The sequence below is a fragment of the Pseudophryne corroboree genome, unplaced genomic scaffold (assembly GCF_028390025.1).
Source record: "Pseudophryne corroboree isolate aPseCor3 unplaced genomic scaffold, aPseCor3.hap2 scaffold_218, whole genome shotgun sequence".
Classification (NCBI taxonomy): domain Eukaryota; kingdom Metazoa; phylum Chordata; class Amphibia; order Anura; family Myobatrachidae; genus Pseudophryne; species Pseudophryne corroboree.
Window position 1 is genome coordinate 688,000 of NW_026968826.1, and position 22,529 is coordinate 710,528.

The 22,529-nt window shown below is 40.7% G+C and overlaps 9 non-coding genes across 9 annotated transcripts; 4 read left to right on the plus strand and 5 right to left on the minus strand.

The window, feature by feature from the left end:
• Nucleotides 1–15,911: 15,911 nt before the first annotated feature.
• On the minus strand, nucleotides 15,912–16,027 carry LOC135006943 (U5 spliceosomal RNA). Its single transcript, XR_010207006.1, has one exon. It is a non-coding gene; the product is annotated as a U5 spliceosomal RNA (small nuclear RNA).
• A 275-nt stretch (nucleotides 16,028–16,302) lies between these two features.
• On the minus strand, nucleotides 16,303–16,418 carry LOC135006921 (U5 spliceosomal RNA). The gene has a single exon (XR_010206985.1). It is a non-coding gene; the product is annotated as a U5 spliceosomal RNA (small nuclear RNA).
• Nucleotides 16,419–16,692: 274 nt separating this feature from the next.
• Nucleotides 16,693–16,808, minus strand: LOC135006932 (U5 spliceosomal RNA). The gene has a single exon (XR_010206995.1). It is a non-coding gene; the product is annotated as a U5 spliceosomal RNA (small nuclear RNA).
• Nucleotides 16,809–17,094: 286 nt separating this feature from the next.
• Nucleotides 17,095–17,210, minus strand: LOC135006885 (U5 spliceosomal RNA). Its single transcript, XR_010206951.1, has one exon. It is a non-coding gene; the product is annotated as a U5 spliceosomal RNA (small nuclear RNA).
• A 270-nt stretch (nucleotides 17,211–17,480) lies between these two features.
• On the minus strand, nucleotides 17,481–17,596 carry LOC135006891 (U5 spliceosomal RNA). The gene has a single exon (XR_010206957.1). It is a non-coding gene; the product is annotated as a U5 spliceosomal RNA (small nuclear RNA).
• A 144-nt stretch (nucleotides 17,597–17,740) lies between these two features.
• Nucleotides 17,741–17,903, plus strand: LOC135007313 (U1 spliceosomal RNA). Its single transcript, XR_010207356.1, has one exon. It is a non-coding gene; the product is annotated as a U1 spliceosomal RNA (small nuclear RNA).
• A 671-nt stretch (nucleotides 17,904–18,574) lies between these two features.
• On the plus strand, nucleotides 18,575–18,738 carry LOC135007061 (U1 spliceosomal RNA). Its single transcript, XR_010207118.1, has one exon. It is a non-coding gene; the product is annotated as a U1 spliceosomal RNA (small nuclear RNA).
• Nucleotides 18,739–18,890: 152 nt separating this feature from the next.
• Nucleotides 18,891–19,053, plus strand: LOC135007462 (U1 spliceosomal RNA). Its single transcript, XR_010207450.1, has one exon. It is a non-coding gene; the product is annotated as a U1 spliceosomal RNA (small nuclear RNA).
• A 671-nt stretch (nucleotides 19,054–19,724) lies between these two features.
• Nucleotides 19,725–19,888, plus strand: LOC135007089 (U1 spliceosomal RNA). The gene has a single exon (XR_010207145.1). It is a non-coding gene; the product is annotated as a U1 spliceosomal RNA (small nuclear RNA).
• The last annotated feature ends 2,641 nt before the right edge of the window (nucleotides 19,889–22,529 follow it).

Consider the following 22,529-nt stretch of genomic DNA (forward strand, 5'->3'; position numbering starts at 1 on the left):
TACACGTTATAGCCCTGAATTTTCAAATGCCTATCTCTTTGCAAAAGAGAGATATCGGCAAGGAAAAGCTGTATTGTACCTTTGCATTTTTCTCCCAAACGAAAGACACTAGAATGAAAATTTTAAAGCCTCCTGTTAGTGCTTCATCTACACGTTATAGCCCTGAATTTTCCAATGCCTATCTCTTTGCAAAAGAGAGATATCGGCAAGGAAAAACTGTATTGTACCTTTGCATTTTTCTCCCAAACGAAGGACACTAGAATGAAAATTTTAAAGCCTCCTATTAGTGCTTCATCTACACGTTATAGCCCTGAATTTTCCAATGCCTATCTCTTTGCAAAAGAGAGATATCGGCAAGGAAAAGCTGCATTGTACTTTTACATTTTTCTCCCAAACGAAAGACACTAGAATGAAAATTTTAAAGCCTCCTTTTAGTGCTTCATCTACACGTAATAGCCCTGAATTTTCCAATGCCTATCTCTTTGCAAAAGAGAGATATCGGCAAGGAAATGCTGTATTGTACCTTTGCATTTTTCTCCCAAACGAGAGACACTAGAATGAAAATTTTAAAGCCTCCTGTTAGTGCTTCATCTACACGTTATAGCCCTGAATTTTCCAATGCCTAGCTCTTTGCAAAAGAGAGATATCGGCAAGGAAAAGCTGTATTGTACCTTTGCATTTTTCTCCCAAACGAAAGACACTAGAATGAAAATTTTAAAGCCTCCTGTTAGTGCTTCATCTACACGTTATAGCCCTGAATTTTCCAATGCCTATCTCTTTGCAAAAGAGAGATATCGGCAAGGAAAAGCTGTATTGTACCTTTGCATTTTTCTCCCAAACGAAGGACACTAGAATGAAAATTTTAAAGCCTCCTATTAGTGCTTCATCTACACGTTATAGCCCTGAATTTTCCAATGCCTATCTCTTTGCAAAAGAGAGATATCGGCAAGGAAAAGCTGTATTGTACCTTTGCATTTTTCTCCCAAACGAAGGACACTAGAATGAAAATTTTAAAGCCTCCTTTTAGTGCTTCATCTACACGTTATAGCCCTGAATTTTCCAATGCCTATCTCTTAGCAAAAGAGAGATATCGGCAAAGAAAAGCTGTATTGTACCTTTGCATTTTTCTCCCAAACGAAAGACACTAGAATGAAAATTTTAAAGCCTCCTGTTAGTGCTTCATATACACGTTATAGCCCTGAATTTTCCAATGCCTATCTCTTTGCAAAAGAGAGATATCGGCAAGGAAAAGCTGCATTGTACTTTTACATTTTTCTCCCAAACGAAAGACACTAGAATGAAAATTTTAAAGCCTCCTGTTAGTGCTTCATCTACACGTTATAGCCCTGAATTTTCCAATGCCTATCTCTTTGCAAAAGAGAGATATCGGCAAGGAAAAGCTGCATTGTACTTTTACATTTTTCTCCCAAACGAAAGACACTAGAATGAAAATTTTAAAGCCTCCTTTTAGTGCTTCATCTACACGTAATAGCCCTGAATTTTCCAATGCCTATCTCTTTGCAAAAGAGAGATATCGGCAAGGAAATGCTGTATTGTACCTTTGCATTTTTCTCCCAAACGAAAGACACTAGAATGAAAATTTTAAAGCCTCCTGTTAGTGCTTCATCTACACGTTATAGCCCTGAATTTTCCAATGCCTAGCTCTTTGCAAAAGAGAGATATTGGCAAGGAAAAGCTGTATTGTACCTTTGCATTTTTCTCCCAAACGAAGGACACTAGAATGAAAATTTTAAAGCCTCCTGTTAGTGCTTCATCTACACGTTATAGCCCTGAATTTTCCAATGCCTATCTCTTTGCAAAAGAGAGATATCGGCAAGGAAAAACTGTATTGTACCTTTGCATTTTTCTCCCGAACGAAAGACACTAGAATGAAAATTTTAAAGCCTCCTGTTAGTGCTTCATCTACACGTTATAGCCCTGAATTTTCCAATGCCTAGCTCTTTGCAAAAGAGAGATATTGGCAAGGAAAAGCTGTATTGTACCTTTGCATTTTTCTCCCAAACGAAAGACACTAGAATGAAAATTTTAAAGTCCACTGTTAGTGCTTCATCTACACGTTATAGCCCTGAATTTTCCAATGCCTATCTCTTTGCAAAAGAGAGATATCGGCAAGGAAAAGCTGTATTGTACCTTTGCATTTTTCTCCCAAACGAAAGACACTAGAATGAAAATTTTAAAGCCTCCTGTTAGTGCTTCATATACACGTTATAGCCCTGAATTTTCCAATGCCTATCTCTTTGCAAAAGAGAGATATCGGCAAGGAAAAGCTGTATTGTACCTTTGCATTTTTCTCCCAAACGAAAGACACTAGAATGAAAATTTTAAAGCCTCCTGTTAGTGCTTCATCTACACGTTATAGCCCTGAATTTTCCAATGCCTAGCTCTTTGCAAAAGAGAGATATCGGCAAGGAAAAGCTGTATTGTACCTTTGCATTTTTCTCCCAAACGAAAGACACTAGAATGAAAATTTTAAAGCCTCCTGTTAGTGCTTCATCTACACGTTATAGCCCTGAATTTTCCAATGCCTATCTCTTTGCAAAAGAGAGATATCGGCAAGGAAAAGCTGTATTGTACCTTTGCATTTTTCTCCCAAACGAAGGACACTAGAATGAAAATTTTATAACCTCCTATTAGTGCTTCATCTACACGTTATAGCCCTGAATTTTCCAATGCCTATCTCTTTGCAAAAGAGAGATATCGGCAAGGAAAAGCTGTATTGTACCTTTGCATTTTTCTCCCAAACGAAGTACACTAGAATGAAAATGTTAAAGCCTCCTGTTAGTGCTTCATCTACACGTTATAGCCCTGCATTTTCCAATGCCTATCTCTTTGCAAAAGAGAGATATCGGCAAGGAAAAGCTGCATTGTACTTTTGCATTTTTCTCCCAAACGAAAGACACTAGAATGAAAATTTTAAAGCCTCCTGTTAGTGCTTCATCTACACGTTATAGCCCTGAATTTTCCAATGCCTATCTCTTTGCAAAAGAGAGATATCGGCAAGGAAAAGCTGTATTGTACCTTTGCATTTTTCTCCCAAACGAAGGACACTAGAATGAAAAATTTAAAGCCTCCTGTTAGTGCTTCATCTACACGTTATAGCCCTGAATTTTCCAATGCCTATCTCTTTGCAAAAGAGAGATATCGGCAAGGAAAAGCTGTATTGTACCTTTGCATTTTTCTCCCAAACGAAAGACACTAGAATGAAAATTTTAAAGCCTACTGTTAGTGCTTCATCTACACGTTATAGCCCTGAATTTTCCAATGCCTAGCTCTTTGCAAAAGAGAGATATCGGCAAGGAAATGCTGTATTGTACCTTTGCATTTTTCTCCCAAACGAAAGACACTAGAATGAAAATGTTAAAGCCTACTGTTAGTGCTTCATCTACACGTTATAGCCCTGAATTTTCCAATGCCTAGCTCTTTGCAAAAGAGAGATATCGGCAAGGAAAAGCTGCATTGTACCTTTGCATTTTTCTCCCAAACGAAAGACACTAGAATGAAAATTTTAAAGCCTCCTGTTAGTGCTTCATCTACACGTTATAGCCCTGAATTTTCCAATGCCTATCTCTTTGCAAAAGAGAGATATCAGCAAGGAAAAGCTGTATTGTACCTTTGCATTTTTCTCCCAAACGAAGGACACTAGAATGAAAATTTTAAAGCCTCCTATTAGTGCTTCATCTACACGTTATAGCCCTGAATTTTCCAATGCCTATCTCTTTGCAAAAGAGAGATATCGGCAAGGAAAAACTGTATTGTAACTTTGCATTTTTCTCCCAAACGAAAGACACTAAAATGAAAATTTTAAAGCCTCCTGTTAGTGCTTCATCTACACGTTATAGCCCTGAATTTTCCAATGCCTATCTCTTTGCAAAAGAGAGATATCGGCAAGGAAAAGCTGTATTGTACCTTTGCATTTTTCTCCCAAACGAAAGATACTAGAATGAAAATTTTAAATCCTACTGTTAGTGCTTCATCTGCACGTTATAGCCCTGAATTTTCCAATGCCTAGCTCTTTGCAAAAGAGAGATATCGGCAAGGAAAAGCTGTATTGTACCTTTGCATTTTTCTCCCAAACGAAAGACACTAGAATGAAAATTTTAAAGCCTACTGTTAGTGCTTCATCTACACGTTATAGCCCTGAATTTTCCAATGCCTAGCTCTTTGCAAAAGAGAGATATCGGCAAGGAAAAGCTGTATTGTACCTTTGCATTTTTCTCCCAAACGAAAGACACTAGAATGAAAATTTTAAAGCCTCCTGTTAGTGCTTCATCTACACGTTATAGCCCTGAATTTTCCAATGCCTATCTCTTTTCAAAAGAGAGATATCGGCAAGGAAAAGATGTATTGTACCTTTGCATTTTTCTCCCATACGAAGGATACTAGAATGAAAATGTTAAAGCCTCCTATTAGTGCTTCATCTACACGTTATAGCCCTGAATTTTCCAATGCCTATCTCTTTGCAAAAGAGAGATATCGGCAAGGAAAAGTGTATTGTACTTTTGCATTTTTCTCCCAAACGAAAGACACTAGAATGAAAATTTTAAAGCCTCCTGTTAGTGCTTCATCTACACGTTATAGCCCTGCATTTTCCAATGCCTATCTCTTTGCAAAAGAGAGATATCGGCAAGGAAAAGCTGCATTGTACTTTTGCATTTTTCTCCCAAACGAAAGACACTAGAATGAAAATTTTAAAGCCTCCTGTTAGTGCTTCATCTACACGTTATAGCCCTGAATTTTCCAATGCCTATCTCTTTGCAAAAGAGAGATATCGGCAAGGAAAAGCTGTATTGTGCCTTTGCATTTTTCTCCCAAACGAAAGACAATAGAATGAAAATGTTAAAGCCTACTGTTAGTGCTTCATCTACACGTTATAGCCCTGAATTTTCCAATGCCTAGCTCTTTGCAAAAGAGAGATATCGGCAAGGAAAAGCTGTATTGTACCTTTGCATTTTTCTCCCAAACGAAAGACACTAGAATGAAAATTTTAAAGCCTCCTGTTAGTGCTTCATCTACACGTTATAGCCCTGAATTTTCCAATGCCTATCTCTTTGCAAAAGAGAGATATCGGCAAGGAAAAGCTGTATTGTACCTTTGCATTTTTCTCCCAAACGAAGGACACTAGAATGAAAATTTTAAAGCCTCCTATTAGTGCTTCATCTACACGTTATAGCCCTGAATTTTCCAATGCCTATCTCTTTGCAAAAGAGAGATATCGGCAAGGAAAAACTGTATTGTACCTTTGCATTTTTCTCCCAAACGAAAGACACTAGAATGAAAATTTTAAAGCCTCCTGTTAGTGCTTCATCTACACGTTATAGCCCTGAATTTTCCAATGCCTATCTCTTTGCAAAAGAGAGATATCGGCAAGGAAAAGCTGTATTGTACCTTTGCATTTTTCTCCCAAACGAAAGACACTAGAATGAAAATTTTAAATCCTACTGTTAGTGCTTCATCTACACGTTATAGCCCTGAATTTTCCAATGCCTAGCTCTTTGCAAAAGAGAGATATCGACAAGGAAAAGCTGTATTGTACCTTTGCATTTTTCTCCCAAACGAAAGACACTAGAATGAAAATTTTAAAGCCTCCTGTTAGTGCTTCATCTACACGTTATAGCCTTGAATTTTCCAATGCCTATCTCTTTGCAAAAGAGAGATATCGGCAAGGAAAAGCTGTATTGTACCTTTGCATTTTTCTCCCAAACGAAGGACACTAGAATGAAAATTTTAAAGCCTCCTGTTAGTGCTTCATCTACACGTAATAGCCCTGAATTTTCCAATGCCTATCTCTTTGCAAAAGAGAGATATCGGCAAGGAAATGCTGTATTGTACCTTTGCATTTTTCTCCCAAACGAAAGACACTAGAATGAAAATTTTAAAGCCTCCTGTTAGTGCTTCATCTACACGTTATAGCCCTGCATTTTCCAATGCCTATCTCTTTGCAAAAGAGAGATATCGGCAAGGAAAAGTTGCATTGTACTTTTGCATTTTTCTCCCAAACGAAAGACACTAGAATGAAAATTGTAAAGCCTCCTGTTAGTGCTTCATCTACACGTTATAGCCCTGCATTTTCCAATGCCTATCTCTTTGCAAAAGAGAGATATCGGCAAGGAAAAGCTGTATTGTACCTTTGCATTTTTCTCCCAAACGAAAGACACTAGAATGAAAATGTTAAAGCCTACTGTTAGTGCTTCATCTACACGTTATAGCCCTGAATTTTCCAATGCCTATCTCTTTGCAAAAGAGAGATATCGGCAAGGAAAAGCTGTATTGTACCTTTGCATTTTTCTCCCAAACGAAAGACACTAGAATGAAAATTTTAAAGCCTCCTGTTAGTGCTTCATCTACACGTTATAGCCCTGAATTTTCCAATGCCTAGCTCTTTGCAAAAGAGAGATATCGGCAAGGAAAAGCTGTATTGTACCTTTGCATTTTTCTCCCAAACGAAAGACACTAGAATGAAAATTTTAAAGCCTCCTGTTAGTGCTTCATCTACACGTTATAGCCCTGAATTTTCCAATGCCTATCTCTTTGCAAAAGAGAGATATCGGCAAGGAAAAGCTGTATTGTACCTTTGCATTTTTCTCCCAAACGAAGGACACTAGAATGAAAATTTTAAAGCCTCCTATTAGTGCTTCATCTACACGTTATAGCCCTGAATTTTCCAATGCCTATCTCTTTGCAAAAGAGAGATATCGGCAAGGAAAAGCTGTATTGTACCTTTGCATTTTTCTCCCAAACGAAGTACACTAGAATGAAAATTTTAAAGCCTCCTGTTAGTGCTTCATCTACACGTTATAGCCCTGAATTTTCCAATGCCTAGCTCTTTGCAAAAGAGAGATATTGGCAAGGAAAAGCTGTATTGTACCTTTGCATTTTTCTCCCAAACGAAAGACACTAGAATGAAAATTTTAAAGCCTCCTGTTAGTGCTTCATCTACACGATATAGCCCTGAATTTTCCAATGCCTATCTCTTTGCAAAAGAGAGATATCGGCAAGGAAAAGCTGTATTGTACCTTTGCATTTTTCTCCCAAACGAAGGACACTAGAATGAAAATTTTAAAGCCTCCTGTTAGTGCTTCATCTACACGTTATAGCCCTGAATTTTCCAATGCCTATTTCTTTGCAAAAGAGAGATATCGGCAAGGAAAAGCTGTATTGTACCTTTGCATTTTTCTCCCAAATGAAAGACACTAGAATGAAAATTTTAAAGCCTACTGTTAGTGCTTCATCTACACGTTATAGCCCTGAATTTTCCAATGCCTAGCTCTTTGCAAAAGAGAGATATCGGCAAGGAAAAGCTGTATTGTACCTTTGCATTTTTCTCCCAAACGAAAGACACTAGAATGAAAATTTTAAAGCCTCCTGTTAGTGCTTCATCTACACGTTATAGCCCTGAATTTTCCAATGCCTAGCTCTTTGCAAAAGAGAGATATTGGCAAGGAAAAGCTGTATTGTACCTTTGCATTTTTCTCCCAAACGAAAGACACTAGAATGAAAATTTTAAAGCCTCCTGTTAGTGCTTCATCTACACGATATAGCCCTGAATTTTCCAATGCCTATCTCTTTGCAAAAGAGAGATATCGGCAAGGAAAAGCTGTATTGTACCTTTGCATTTTTCTCCCAAACGAAGGACACTAGAATGAAAATTTTAAAGCCTCCTGTTAGTGCTTCATCTACACGTTATAGCCCTGAATTTTCCAATGCCTATTTCTTTGCAAAAGAGAGATATCGGCAAGGAAAAGCTGTATTGTACCTTTGCATTTTTCTCCCAAATGAAAGACACTAGAATGAAAATTTTAAAGCCTACTGTTAGTGCTTCATCTACACGTTATAGCCCTGAATTTTCCAATGCCTAGCTCTTTGCAAAAGAGAGATATCGGCAAGGAAAAGCTGTATTGTACCTTTGCATTTTTCTCCCAAACGAAAGACACTAGAATGAAAATTTTAAAGCCTCCTGTTAGTGCTTCATCTACACGTTATAGCCCTGAATTTTCCAATGCCTATCTCTTTGCAAAAGAGAGATATCGGCAAGGAAAAGCTGTATTGTACCTTTGTTTTTTTCTCCCAAACGAAAGACACTAGAATGAAAATTTTAAAGCCTCCTATTAGTGCTTCATCTACACGTTATAGCCCTGAATTTTCCAATGCCTATCTCTTTGCAAAAGAGAGATATCGGCAAGGAAAAGCTGCATTGTACTTTTGCATTTTTCTCCCAAACGAAAGACACTAGAATGAAAATTTTAAAGCCTCCTGTTAGTGCTTCATCTACACGTTATAGCCCTGAATTTTCCAATGCCTAGCTCTTTGCAAAAGAGAGATATTGGCAAGGAAAAGCTGTATTGTACCTTTGCATTTTTCTCCCAAACGAAAGACACTAGAATGAAAATTTAAAAGCCTCCTGTTAGTGCTTCATGTACGCGGTATAGCCCTGAATTTTCCAATGCCTAGCTCTTTGCAAAAGAGAGATATCGGCAAGGAAAAGCTGTATTGTACCTTTGCATTTTTCTCCCAAACGAAAGACACTAGAATGAAAATTTTAAAGCCTCCTGTTAGTGCTTCATCTACACGTTATAGCCCTGAATTTTCCAATGCCTATCTCTTTGCAAAAGAGAGATATCGGCAAGGAAATGCTGTATTGTACCTTTGCATTTTTCTCCCAAACGAAAGACACTAGAATGAAAATTTTAAAGCCTCCTGTTAGTGCTTCATCTACACGTTATAGCCCTGCATTTTCCAATGCCTATCTCTTTGCAAAAGAGAGATATCGGCAAGGAAAAGCTGCATTGTACTTTTGCATTTTTCTCCCAAACGAAAGACACTAGAATGAAAATTTTAAAGCCTCCTGTTAGTGCTTCATCTACACGTTATAGCCCTGAATTTTCCAATGCCTATCTCTTTGCAAAAGAGAGATATCGGCAAGGAAAAGCTGTATTGTACCTTTGCTTTTTTCTCCCAAACGAAAGACACTAGAATGAAAATTTTAAAGCCTCCTGTTAGTGCTTCATCTACACGTTATAGCCCTGAATTTTCCAATGCCTATCTCTTTGCAAAAGAGAGATATCGGCAAGGAAAAGCTGTATTGTACCTTTGCATTTTTCTCCCAAACGAAGGACACTAGAATGAAAATTTTAAAGCCTCCTGTTAGTGCTTCATCTACACGTTATAGCCCTGAATTTTCCAATGCCTATCTCTTTGCAAAAGAGAGATATCGGCAAGGAAATGCTGTATTGTACCTTTGCATTTTTCTCCCAAACGAAAGACACTAGAATGAAAATTTTAAAGCCTCCTGTTAGTGCTTCATCTACACGTTATAGCCCTGCATTTTCCAATGCCTATCTCTTTGCAAAAGAGAGATATCGGCAAGGAAAAGCTGCATTGTACTTTTGCATTTTTCTCCCAAACGAAAGACACTAGAATGAAAATTTTAAAGCCTCCTGTTAGTGCTTCATCTACACGTTATTGCCCTGAATTTTCCAATGCCTAGCTCTTTGCAAAAGAGAGATATTGGCAAGGAAAAGCTGTATTGTACCTTTGCATTTTTCTCCCAAACGAAAGACACTAGAATGAAAATTTTAAAGCCTCCTGTTAGTGCTTCATCTACACGTTATAGCCCTGAATTTTCCAATGCCTATCTCTTTGCAAAAGAGAGATATCGGCAAGGAAAAACTGTATTGTACCTTTGCATTTTTCTCCCAAACGAAAGACACTAAAATGAAAATTTTAAAGCCTCCTGTTAGTGCTTCATCTACACGTTATAGCCCTGAATTTTCCAATGCCTATCTCTTTGCAAAAGAGAGATATCGGCAAGGAAAAGCTGTATTGTACCTTTGCATTTTTCTCCCAAACGAAGGACACTAGAATGAAAATTTAAAAGCCTCCTGTTAGTGCTTCATCTACACGGTATAGCCCTGAATTTTCCAATGCCTATCTCTTTGCAAAAGAGAGATATCGGCAAGGAAAAGCTGTATTGTACCTTTGCATTTTTCTCCCAAACGAAAGACACTAGAATGAAAATTTTAAAGCCTCCTGTTAGTGCTTCATCTACACGTTATAGCCCTGAATTTTCCAATGCCTATCTCTTTGCAAAAGAGAGATATTGTGCTTCCTAGCTGTTTTTTATAAAATCACTTAATTAAATCTAACTCTGATTACGTCAGAGAAGGCCAGGTACCCTACACCATAAGAGGGGGTTTGAAATTTTGACTTGTCTACTTAAAGATCACCAAAATCTGATGACAAGGTCAATTACATCCCTGGGTGGGATTGAACCTCCAACCTTTTGGTTAATAGCCCATGTAAGTGCAAGAAATCCTGAAGCACTCACTCATCATGGGAAAGTACCAATGTGTATCTTGATTATTGACTTTTTAAAGTTTTTCTAGGAAACGTTCTAGATGAATGATTATTAGCCTTTGTCAGTATTGACTTTTGCAAGGTGTCTCTGTGGCGCAATCAGTTAGTGTGTAAGGCTATTAACCAAAAGGTTGGTGGTTCAATCCCACCCAGGGACTTAATTGACCTTGTTATCAGATTTTGGTGATCTTTAAGTAGACAAGTCAAAATTTCAAACCCACTGTTATGGTGTAGGGTACCTGGCCTTCTCTGATGTTTAGATTTGATTCAGTGATTTTATAAAAACAGCTAGGAAGCACAATTTAGCAGTGGGTTGCAGAGAAAAAGAAATATGCTGGCAGAAAAATCCAATTGAGTGATTAAACAGCTCTTCATTTTCTGGCTTTATTTTTATACTAACAAATTTGTTCTCTGAAAAGTGTCCACAAAGCCAAGTCTCTGATTAACACCTTTGTAGGGATGGTTTTTCACCTATTACTAAATTAAACTTGCTTCATTGGAAAGGCAGCAAGATGCATCCTCATTTCAATGTCTACTGAAATAATACAGGTTGACACCAGGAAACATTAACGCCACTGCATCCTTGCTGCTTTCGCATGTGGAAGTCTGTTTAATGTGAAAACAAGGTGATATCTAATTAGCACACAGGTAAGGAATTAAGAAAATCTTTATTTAAGGGTGAAGATGTTTCTCACAAAATCGTTGCCCCAATGCATCATTGAAATTCAAGCTGGAAAGATGATTTTAATATATCACTTGTACATTTTGCATTGCTCTTCTGGTGACAATGTAGTTTGTTTTGTCAATTACCATTTTAATAATCGGGTAAAGAAAATTAATTGGATTTTTGAAAGAAAACAATACTGTCAATATACTATTAAAACAAATTAAAATGGTAAAAGTTATTGTACTTTAAGTAAAAATAAAAGAGCAAAAATATCAATCCCAGTTTTTGATTACTTTAATTAACAAAAAAAAATGCACATAGCAGAGGATAGTTTCGATCAATCAACCTCTGGGTTATGGGCCCAGCATGCTTCCATTGCACTACTCTGCTGCTCATGGAAGTGTAAGAGATCCTGAAGACTAAATTGATTAAAGGCCTAAAAGTACTGGACTATAAGGAAAGACTTACTAGGCTGAATATTTATACACTAGAAAAGAGGTGCCTAAGAGGAGATATTATTAATATCTTCAAATATGTAAAGATACATAACAAAGAGTTATCAGAGGAATTATTTATTAAACGAACACGTGGTCACTCGCTGCGACTGGAGGAAAGTTCAGAACGCAATGGAGGAAAGGTTTCTTCACTGTTAGGGCAATCAGGATGTGGAATTCCCTGCCAGGGAAGGTGGTAATGGCGGACTCTGTAATTGGATTTAAAAAAGGAATGGATACATTTCTGAATGAAAAAGCTATCCAAGGTTATAATACTTAAAATATCAACATGGTTAATCCGGGGGTAACATGAGTTATAGTAGCTAACTAGTCATAAAACATTATTCAGCAAGTATGTAGAATCATCACAACTTAAAACAGGTTGAACACGATGGGCAATTTGCCTCTATTTAACCTCAAAAACTATGTTACTATATTACTATGTTATTGTAGTATACAGAACACCACAATGCAATGAGCAGTGATAGTGAGCACTGATGAGGATACTAGAACTGACACTGAGCAGCAAGATGCAGCACTGGACTATTAGTAATGTACTGTAGTATGCTGAGCACCACAATGCAGCACAAGACAATGAGCAGTGATACTGAGCACTGATGAGGATACTACTGAGAACTGACACTGAGCAGGAGAGACACACTACTAGTATTACTGAGCAGCAATAAGTAACCACTGATACTGAGCACTGATATTGAGATTTCCACTGAGAGAACATAGCCACGTCCTCTCCGCTCTCTCTTCAATGCACGAGTAAAAATGGCAGCAACGCGCAGCTCTTTATATGGAATCCGAATCTCGCGAGAATCCGACAGCGGGATGATGACATTTTCCCTTGTTCAGGTTTTCCGAGTCAGGCGGGAACAACCGAGCCTGCCTCGGACCAGTGTAAACAACGTGGAGTTCGTGGGGAATTCGGTTCTCGGAGAACCGAACCCGCTCCTCTCTACCTTATACCCATCAATTTTTTTATTTTCAATCTAAGCCCCTGCAGTTTTCTGTAAGCATCTGCTTCGCTATGATGATCAACAAGTCACAAGGGCAAACACTCAGGGTTTGAGGCGTAGATCTTAGGACCAGCTGCTACAAGCATGGCAGAGGTGTCACTATCACTGGTGACACCCAGAGAGGTGGCGAGGGAGATTGTAATGCAGTGCGCGCAGATAAGCAGCGCAATGGTAAAAAGGAGGCATGGTTTCATAGGTAGGGGCGTGGCCTGGTGGCCTGAATCTACATTTTGTTGCTCCGGGTGTCCCGGGGGTTGGGGGCTGCACCCGGGGACTAGTGTGTGAGCGGTGCTGGCTCCTGCACAGTGACAGGGCATGGCCACCCAGCATGACGCCTCCCTTCTTGACCATGCTGTAATTGCAGTCGCACTGCAGTTCAGCGTGATCATAAAAAATGGTGTAGGCTCCTGCTGGTGCAGACTGTATGTGCGCGCAGGAAGCCGCCACCATTTTTGTGATCACAGCGGCTGAATGTGATGTCATACAGCCGCTGTGACCACGCCCCCTGTGTCTCCTCCGTTGCAGACCCCATTTTGAAGCCTTGCCCCCGCACCGCTCCATCCCTGACTTGGAAATGGAGTGTTGCTGACCCACCTCTCCCCCCCTTCCCCGCCCCGATTGACAGGCAGAGGCGATCACATTCTCTGCGGGGTGCCGCAGAAAATGCAGGCACATGCGTATGCTCTTAGCAATTTTTGCAGTTGGATCGCTTATTGCGATTGCAATCCAACCTGAATCAGGCCCTATTACCTATCACAATGCGCTGCGGGCAGTACAAAATTGGGTTAATATAGGAGAAAAACCCCCAGACCTGTGCTCCTTAACTGTACCTGGTGGCTAGTGGAGCGGCTGCCCAGTAATCAGTGTCCACCGCAGTGCGCACACGGCCCACCCCCTACGGCCTCGCTCCCCTTCATCAGCGGCCTCGTGATCCGGAAGGGTGGTGTGTGTGTGACTGACCTTAGGATGAAACCGGAGCCTCCGCTGCAGTGACCCAGCAACCAGGGCACGGGAGTATACAGCGCCGCTGGGAGTGATGAAGCTGCAGTAAAGATGTCTATTAGACCTAGCCTGCTGCAGCCCTTGTAGATTCTCATAAAACAAGTTCTTCTTTTCTTGTCAAAATTAATAGCTAAGAATAGGCTGCCTGAGGCAGGCCCCTGTTAATTGGCCTGCTACTGAAGGCACCAACTACAAACTGAGCTCCCTGTTCATGGAAGCGGGGTTATAGAGGAGAATGCACTGAGCTTCTTGGGAACAGTCAAAAGCTTTGAGCCGGTTGGTGCCTCAGATCAAGATCCTACTCTACACCCCAATGTGAATCCTTGTGGAGTCCAGTGTACCCCACAGAAGAAATTAATGTGTCACACCCATTGGCAGCAACCTTAGAATAGCTGCTGACGGGCACAATTGAGAAAGGAAGGGGGGGGGGGACATTTGAATCCAGCACATAGATGCAATTCAAATATGTAATTTGTACCTTCCTATTTTAAAATATAATGGATGAACCTCACCCTGTGAGAACAATCTTCATGATCAAGAGATCTAATATGTAAAATAAGTATGAGTTGGGATAGGGCTGGGGAGGGTGGCAGCTCGGGCAGCCCCTCCCCCGTCAAGTTAAGGAGATTCAACTGAGGAAGCACAAGGGAACTCTCGTCTGGGGACAACAACTGCAGGGAGACCACATCTTTTCAGATGAACATGGGAGGGCGGAAGGCTGCCTAATACTGAAGCACCATCAAATATCAAACCATATCCAACAACTAGTACAAGCATTCCTGGGGGAAGGTCTGCAGCAGACGGATTTGCATACGGTGATGTCATCCAAGCAGTGGGCCAAAGTTGGCTGGAACCCTCATCTGCATATAAAAAGAGAAAAGGGGCATGCAGGGCATGGCGGCCTTTTGCAGTGCTTGGATGACCCCTAGTTCGCATTAAACACCCCCACCCTCCTTTGGTGTGGGGCTCATGTTGGCCATGCCCCATCCCCTGAAGCATTCATGCTGATTTCTTGCAGCAGCTGGGCACTGTAACAGCTCCAGAGCTGCTCTGTAAGGCAAGTAAAAGGGTGTGGGCCCTGCAGCACCACCTGTAGTTCGCATTGTGCGTTGGAAGGCACAAAGTAAGCAGACGGGAGGAGAAGTCAGGATAGTACACAAGGGCATCCTTTTCTCTTAGTCCGTAGAGGATGCTGGGGTCACATTAAGAACCATGGGGTATAGACGGGATCCGCAAGAGACATGGGCACTTTAAGACTTTCAAAGGGTGTGAACTGGCTCCTCCCTCTATGCCCCTCCTCCAGACTCCAGTTATAGGAACTGTGCCCAGGGAGACGGACATTTCGAGGAAAGGATTTATTGTTAAACTAAGGTGAGCATCTTACCAGCTCACACCTTAAGCATGCCGCAGAACGTGGCATTCAACAGAACACAAGCCAACGGCATGAACAATTGCAGCAAAAAGCTGACCAGAACCGTAACACAACATGTGTATAACCACAAGTAATAACTGCAGACACAGTATGGACTGGGACGGGTGCCCAGCATCCTCTACGTACTAAGAGAAAAGGATTTACCGGTAGGTATTAAAATCCTATTTTCTCATACGACCTAGAGGATGCTGGGGTCACATTAAGAACCATGGGGTTATACCAAAGCTCTTGAACGGGTGGGAGAGTGCGTACGACTCTGCAGCACCGAATGACCCAACTTGAGGTTATCATCAGCCAAGGTATCAAACTTGTAAAACTTAGCAAAAGTGTTTACTAAATAGCTGCTCGGCAAAGTTGCAATGCCGAGACTCCCCGACCAGCTGCCCAGGATGAACCCACCTTTCTAGTAGAATGGGTCTTCACCTAATTCAGTAACGGCAATCCTGCCGTGGAATGAGCATGCTGAATCTTACCACAGATCCAGCGCATAATGGTCTGCATGGAAGCAGGACACCCAATCATGTTGGGAGCATACAGGACAAACAGAGCCTCTGTTTTCCTAATCTGAACCGTTCTGGTGACATAAATTTTCAAAGTTCTGACCACAGCCAGAGACTTTGACTCAACGAAGGTGTCAGTGGCCAAAGGCACCATGTGGAAAGATGAACCACCTTCGGCAGAAATTGTTGACGTGTCCTCAATTCTGCTCTATCTTCATGAAAGATCAAATAAAGGCTCTTGTGATACTGCATGGTTTGTACTGTTTTCCATGTGCTCCCAGATCTTTCAAGCAAGTAGCATGGTCAAGAAAGTTCTGTTTGAAAAGAAACAAACATTTACTGTCATTGTTATGCAAATAAACTTACATTAAAGCTAACAAGAAAGCACACTCGTTCTGTCTTTAAACTGATAAAAGAAACCCCAATAATATGGGGCATGCAAAAATTGAGATAAAACTCAGTTTTGCTCCTCTCCACGGAAATCTTTAATAAAAGGCGAAATATTTGTTAGTTCTGAAGAGAAACCAGAGCATGACCAAGATTCCACCTGTCGCCTGAGTGCCATGCCAGCAGTTCTCATTCAGCTCAAAGTGAGCACCCAATTTGAATGAAAGAAAGCAGATTTCTCACCAGGCTTCCCCTTGCTATAAACATGGTTTGTACTCTTTTCCATGTGCTCCCAGATCTTTCAAACAATTAGTGTGGTCAAGAAAGTTCTGTTTGAAAAGAAACAAACATTTACTGTCATTTCTATGCAAATGAGCTTACATTAAAGCACACTCGTTCTATCTTTAAACCAATAAAATAAAACCCCAATAAGATGGGGCATGCAAAAATTGAGATAAAACTCAGTTTTGCTCCTCTCCACGGAAATCTTTAGTAAAAGGCGAAAGATTTGTTCGTTCTGAAGAGAAACCACAGCATGACCAAGATTCTACCTGTCGCCTGAGTGCCATGCCAGCAGTCCTCATTCAGCTCAAAGTGAGCACCCAATTTGAAAGAAAGAAAGCAGATTTCTCACCAGGCTTCCCCTTGCTATAAACATGGTTTGTACTCTTTTCCATGTGCTCCCAGATCTTTCAAGCAATTAGTATAGTCAAGAAAGTTCTGTTTGAAAAGAAACAAACATTTACTGTCATTTCTACGCAAATGAGCTTACATTAAAGCACACTCGTTCTATCTTTAAACTGATAAAAGAAACCCCAATAAGACGGGGCATGCAAAAATTGAGATAAAACTCAGTTTTGCTCCTCTCCATGGAAATCTTTAGTAAAAGGCGAAAGATTTGTTTGTTCTGAAGAGAAACCAGAGCATGACCAAGATTCCACCTGTCGCCTGAGTGCCGTGCCAGCAGTCCTCATTCAGCTCAAAGTGAGCACCCAATTTGAAAGAAAGAAAGCAGATTTCTCACCAGGCTTCCCCTTGCTATAAGCATGGTTTGTACTCTTTTCCATGTGCTCCCAGATCTTTCAAGCAATTAGTATGGTCAAGAAAGTTCTGCTTGAAAAGAAACAGACATTTATTGTCATTGTTATGCAAATAAACTTACATTAAAGCTAACAAGAAAGCACACTCGTTCTGTCTTTAATCCGATAAAAGAAACCCCAATAATATGGGGCATGCAAAAATTGAGATAAAACTCAGTTTTGCTCCTCTCCACGGAAATCTTTAGTAAAAGGCGAAAGATTTGTTCGTTCTGAAGAGAAACCAGAGCATGACCAAGATTCCACCTGTCGCCTGAGTGCCGTGCCAGCAGTCCTTATTCAGATCAAAGTGAGCGCCCAATTTGAAAGAAAGCAGATTTCTCACCTGTCTTCTCCTTGCTATAAGCATGGTTTGTACTGTATTCCATGTGCTCCCAGATCTTTCAAGCAAGTAGCATGGTCAAGAAAGTTCTGTTTGAAAAGAAACAAACATTTACTGTCATTTCTATGCAAATGAGCTTACATTAAAGCACACTCATTCTATCTTTAAACCGATAAAAGAAACCCCAAAAAGATGGGGCATGCAAAAATTGAGATAAAACTCGGTTTTGCTCCTCTCCACGGAAATCTTTAGTAAAAGGCGAAAGATTTGTTCGTTCTGAAGAGAAACCAGAGCATGACCAAGATTTTTATCTGAAAATATGTGTTCTCCCTGCAGTTGTTGTCCCCAGATGAGAGTTCCCTTGTGCTGCCTCAGTTGAATCTCCTTTACTTGACAGGGGGATGCTCGAGCAGCGACCCTCCCCAGCTCTAGCCCAACTCCTACTTACCTGCCAGGTGAGATACTATGATCATGAAGGTGCTTCTCCCAGGGCAAGGCTCACCCATTGCACTCTGGGTGTGCTGCTTCTGCGATTTCCCCAAATGTGGGAAACTTGACTGCATAATTTGTGTTTCCCCTGGTCGGCTCTCGTATAATTCAGATCTCTTTGTCTCAGGTCTCTCTCCAGCCTAGTTTGCTGTCTGTTTCTACTTCTCTTTTCTTGAGCCGCTCCCTTCTATGCCCTTGCGCACTATCCTGACTTCTCCCGTCTGCTTACTTCGTGCCTTCCAACGCACAATGCAAACTACAGGTAGTGCTGCAGGACCCACACCCTTTTACTTGCCTTACAGAGCGTCTCTGGAGCAGTTACAGTGCCCAGCTGCTGCAAGAAATCAGCTTGAATGCTTCAGGGGCTGGGGAATAGCCAACATGAGCCCCACACCGAAGGAGGGTGGAGGTGTGTAATGCGAACTAGGGGTCATCCAAGCGTCGCAAAAGGCCGCCATGCCCTGCACGCCCCTTGTCTCTTTTCATATGCAGACGAGGGTTGAAGCCAACTTTGACCCACTGTTTGGATGACATCACCATATGCAAATCCATCTGCTGCAGGCCTTCCCCCAGGAATGCTTGCACTAGTTGTTGCATTTGGTTTGTTGTTTGGGGGTGCTTCAGTATTAGGCAGCCTTCTGCCCTCCCATGTTCATCTGAAAATATGTGTTCTCCCTGCAGTTGTTGTCCCCAGATGAGAGTTCCCTTGTGCTGCCTCAGTTGAATCTCCTTTACTTGACAGAGATGTGCCTGAGCAGCGGCCCTCCCCAGCCCTATCCCAAATCATACTTATTTTGCATAGGCGATACCATGGTCATGAAGATTGTTCTCCCAGGGTGAGGTTCATTCATTGCATTCTGGGTATGCTGACCCCTGTGATTTCCCCAAATGTGGGAAACTCGACTGCATTATTTGTGGTAGTGGGGGACTGTGTTTGTGCTTTCCTCTGGTCAGCTCTTGTAAAAATCAGATTTCTTTATCTCAGATCTTCCTCTAGCCTTGTTCTTCTTTCGAGAGTTCCCTTGTGCTGCCTCAGTTGGATCTCTTTCACTTGACAGGGGGGTGCCCGAGCAGCGACCCTCCCCAGCTCTAGCCCAACTCCTACTTACCTGCCAGGTGAGATACTATGATCATGAAGGTGCTTCTCCCAGGGCAAGGCTCACCCATTGCACTCTAGTTGTGCTGCCCCTGTGATTTCCCCAAATGTGGGAAACTTGACTGCATAATTTGTGTTTCCCTTGGTCGGCTCTCGTATAATTCAGATCTCTTTGTCTCAGGTCTCTCTCCAGCCTAGTTTGCTGTCTGTTTCCACTTCTCTTTTCTTGAGCCGCTCCCTTCTATGCCCTTGCGCACTATCCTGACTTCTCCCGTCTGCTTACTTCGTGCCTTCCAACGCACAATGCAAACTACAGGTAGTGCTGCAGGGCCCACACCCTTTTACTTGCCTTACAGAGCAGCTCTGGAGCAGTTACAGTGCCCAGCTGCTGCAAGAAATCAGCTTGAATGCTTCAGGGGCTGGGGCATAGCCAACATGAGCCCCACACCGAAGGAGGGTGGAGGTGTGTAATGCGAACTAGGGGTCATCCAAGCGCCGCAAAAGGCCGCCATGCCCTGCACGCCCCTTTTCTCTTTTCATATGCAGACGAGGGTTGAAGCCAACTTTGACCCACTGCTTGGATGGCATCACCATATGCAAATCCATCTGCTGCAGGCCTTCCCCCAGGAATGCTTGCACTAGTTGTTGCATTTGGTTTGTTGTTTGGGGGTGCTTCAGTATTAGGCAGCCTTCTGCCCTCCCATGTTCATCTGAAAATATGTGTTCTCCCTGCAGTTGTTGTCCCCAGATGAGAGTTCCCTTGTGCTGCCTCAGTTGAATCTCCTTTACTTGACAGAGATGTGCCTGAGCAGCGGCCCTCCCCAGCCCTATCCCAAATCATACTTATTTTGCATAGGAGAGACCATGGTCTTGAAGATTGTTCTCCCAGGGTGAGGTTCATTCATTGCATTCTGGGTATGCTGACCCATGTGATTTCCCCAAATGTGGGAAACTCAACTGCATTATTTGTGGTAGTGGGGGACTGTGTTTGTGCTTTCCTCTGGTCAGCTCTAGTAAAAGTCAGATTTCTTTGTTTCAGTTCTTCCTCTAGCCTTGTTCTTCTTTCGAGAGTTCCCTTGTGCTGCCTCAGTGTGTATGGTTATTAATCAAAAGGTTGGTGGTTCAATCCCACTAAGGGACGTAATTGACCTTGTTATCAGATTTTGGTGATATTTAAGTAGACAAGTCAAAATTTCAAACCCCCTGTTATGGTGTAGGGTACCTGGCCTTCTCTGATGTAATCAGAGTTAGATTTGATTCAGTGATTTTATAAAAACAGCTAGGAAGCACAATTTAGCAGTGGGTTGCAGAGAAAAAGAAATATGCTGGCAAAAAAATCCAATTGAGTGATTAAACAGCTCTTCATTTTCTGGCTTTATTTTTATGCTAACAAATTTGTTCTCTGAAAAGTGTCCACAAAGCCAAGTCTCTGATTAACACCTTTGTAGGGATGGTTTTTCACCTATTACTAAATTAAACTTGCTTCATTGGAAAGGCAGCAAGATGCATCCTCATTTCAATGTCTACTGAAATAATACAGGTTGACACCAGGAAACATTAACGCCACTGCATCCTTGCTGCTTTCGCATGTGGAAGTCTGTTTAATGTGAAAACAAGGTGATATCTAATTAGCACACAGGTAAGGAATTAAGAAAATCTTTATTTAAGGGTGAAGGTGTTTCTCACAAAATCGTTGCCCCAATGCATCATTGAAATTCAAGCTGGAAAGATGATTTTAATATATCACTTGTACATTTTGTATTGCTCTTCTGGTGACAATGTAGTTTGTTTTTGTCAATTACCATTTTAATAATAGGGTAAAGAAAATTAAGTGGATTTTTGAAAGAAAACAATACTGTCAATATACTATTAAAACAAATTAAAATGGTAAAAGTTAGTGTACTTTAAGTAAAAATAAAAGAGCAAAAATATCAATCCCAGTTTTGGATTACTTTAATTAACAAAAAAAATGCATATAGCAGAGGATAGTTTCAATCTGCCTACCTCTGGGTTATGGGCCCAGCATTTTTCCATTGCAGTACTCTGCTGCACATGTAAGTGCAAGAGATCCTGAAGCACTCACTCATCATGGGAAAGTACCAATGTGTTTCTTCGTTGGTTGATGGAAGAAACATCTTAGAAAAAATCTCCAGATTATTGACTTTTTAAAGTTTTTCTAGGAAACGTTCTAGATGAATGCTTATTAGCCTTTGTCAGTACGTACGTTTGTAAAGTGTCTCTGTGGCGCAATCTGTTAGTGTGTTTGGTTATTAATCAAAGGGTTGGTGGTTCAATCCCACCCAGGGATGTAATTGACCTTGTTATCAGATTTTGGTGATCTTTAAGTAGACAAGTCAAAATTTCAAACCCCCTTCTTATGGTGTAGGGTACCTGGCCTACTCTGATGTAATCAGAGTTAGATTTGAATCAGTGATTTTATAAAAAAAACAGCTAGGAAGCACAATTTAGCAGTGGGTTGCAGAGAAAAAGAAATATGCTGGCAGAAAAATCCAATTGAGTGATTAAACAGCTCTTCATTTTCTGGCTTTATTTTTATGCTAACAAATTTGTTCTCTGAAAAGTGTCCACAAAGCTAAGTCTCTGATTAACACCTTTGTAGGGATGGTTTTTCACCTATTACTAAATTAAACTTGCTTCATTGGAAAGGCAGCAAGATGCATCCTCATTTCAATGTCTACTGAAATAATACAGGTTGACACCAGGAAACATTAACGCCACTGCATCCTTGCTGCTTTCGCATGTGGAAGTCTGTTTAATGTGAAAACAAGGTGATATCTAATTAGCACACAGGTAAGGAATTAAGAAAATCTTTATTTAAGGGTGAAGATGTTTCTCACAAAATCGTTGCCCCAATGCATCATTGAAATTCAAGCTGGAAAGATGATTTTAATATATCACTTGTACATTTTGTATTGCTCTTCTGGTGACAATGTAGTTTGTTTTTGTCAATTACCATTTTAATAATCGGGTAAAGAAAATTAATTGGATTTTTGAAAGAAAACAATACTGTCAATATACTATTAAAACAAATTAAAATGGTAAAAGTTATTGTACTTTAAGTAAAAATAAAAGAGCAAAAATATAAATCCCAGTTTTGGATTACTTTAATTAACAAAAAAAAAATGCATATAGCTGAGGATAGTTTCAATCTGCCTACCTCTGGGTTATGGACCCAGCATGCTTCCATTACAGTACTCTGCTGCACATGTAAGTGCAAGAGGTCCTGAAGCACTCACTTATCATGGGAAAGTACCAATGTGTTTCTTCATTGGTTGATGGAAGAAACATCTTACAAAAACTCTCCACATTATTGACTTTTTAAAATGTTTCTAGGAAACGTTCTAGATGAATGCTTATTAGCCTTTGTCAGTATGTACTTTTGCAAAGTGTCGCTGTGGCGCAATCAGTTAGTGTGTATGGTTATTAACCAAAAGGTTGGTGGTTCAATCCCACCCAGGGACGTAATTGACCTTGTTATCAGATTTTGGTGATCTTTAAGTAGACAAGTCAAAATTTCAAACCCCCTGTTATGGTGTAGGGTACCTGGCCTTCTCTGATGTAATCAGAGTTAGATTTGATTCAGTGATTTTATAAAAACAGCTAGGAAGCACAATTTAGCAGTG